The sequence below is a fragment of the Myotis davidii genome, unplaced genomic scaffold (assembly GCF_000327345.1).
Source record: "Myotis davidii unplaced genomic scaffold, ASM32734v1 scaffold2225, whole genome shotgun sequence".
In the NCBI taxonomy this organism is placed as follows: Eukaryota; Metazoa; Chordata; class Mammalia; order Chiroptera; family Vespertilionidae; genus Myotis; species Myotis davidii.
In genome coordinates, this window is record NW_006296306.1 from 69440 (window position 1) to 71129 (window position 1690).

Genomic DNA, 1690 nt, shown 5'->3' on the forward strand with positions numbered 1-1690 from the left:
TTCTCAGGAAGATGTGGACATAGGTGGGGCTGCTTGGGGTCACTAGAAATGTAATCAGGAAAACATTGACCTAGGTGGGGCTGCATGGATTCACTAGAAACATTATCAGGAAGACATGCACCTACGTGGAGTTGCTTGGGTTCACTAGAAACGTTCTCAGGAAGAAGTGGACCTAGGTGGGGCTGCATGGTTTCGCTAGAAACATTAGCAGGAAGACATGGACCAGTGGGGTTGCTTGAGTTCATTACAAAGTTTATCAGGAAGAAGTGGACCAAGGTGGGGCTGCTTGTGTTCACTAGAATCCTTATCAGTAAGACATGGGCAAAGGTCGGGCTGCCTTTAGCTCACTGGAAAAACAGAAAAATGTGGGGCTGGAGACTGGTTTATGAGGGTCCCTCAGAAGTTTATGTGATGCACACTCTTGGGGAAGGCTCCAGTTGCCCACTGGAACCCAGCCCTTGGCCGCCCCTTCCTCTCACCATCACCACCTGTTGTCTGTGTCTATGTGTTATGCATCTGTGTTCTTTGGCTAATCCCTTCACCATTTTTCATCTACTCTTTCTGGCTAGTTTAGTCTGTTCCATGTATCCATGCCTCTGTTTCTATTTTGTTCATCATTTTATTTTGTTCATTATGTTGCATTTGGAAATCTTAATGTTGAAAACATTCTGATTTAACTTGTGTTTTATTGTTTTATTTAACTTTTTTAAATGACTCTAAAATGTGTCATTAATTGGGTGTGCTATAATTTATGAATAGGTCATCATGATTAAATCATACTTAAAGTGTTATTATTACAAATAATTTTTCATCTTAAATGTCCAATTTTGACTTATGTATGTTGGAAGTTGAAGTTGACCAAGAGGGTGAAACACAAAGGCTAAAACACTATTGGCATTAGAAGAGCCAAGGGACCTACTGTGGAAAGGAAATGACACAAAGACTTTCTCTCATCTCCAGGGCTGCTGAGGATCAATTTCTATGATCTCCCAGGACCTCTGGAATGGAGTCCTTATCTCCAGGACCACCAATTCTTTGCCATTGATCATGTTAGAAAAATGTGTACCTTTTGGGTGGGTTCTACTCTGAGGGGTAAATACTTGGTGAGAAGCACGTAGGCTGGATTATAGACACACTCACCCATCATTCCATCACCCTTATTCATGCATTTTTCCTGCTAATCCTTCCTCACCCACAATTTCCTCACTGAAGTTTCTATTGCATCACAACACATCATTTTCAAGGACAAGTTGTGATTGATTCTATTTATGATACCCCACACCTTCTCACCTGCTGGGAATCTGTCTAGAAGAGACTTAGAAACTGAAAGGAAGCCAGAGGGCGGGGCTTCCAGAAATCATTTATAACCTGCCACTTGCAGAGCTCACACACACAACTAGACACAGTTTGGAAGAGCTTCCCAGCAGAAGGCACAACAATGGCACAGTTACCGGTGAGTTGAACAGGCACAGCCTTCAATGATCCCAGGTCCCATAAGGGAAGGAGGAAAGAGTCTGAGATTCTCTGAGACGAAAACATTGGGAATGTTTTAATTGGGGTTGTGAATACATGGAGATAGAGGATGGGCCAGTGTATCTACTGTCAGCATTTGGTGGTATCTGACTGAGGGTGAACTCTATTGAGACACTGACTTTGTGTGGGAAGTGACCGCTGTCTGGGATGAGGGAGG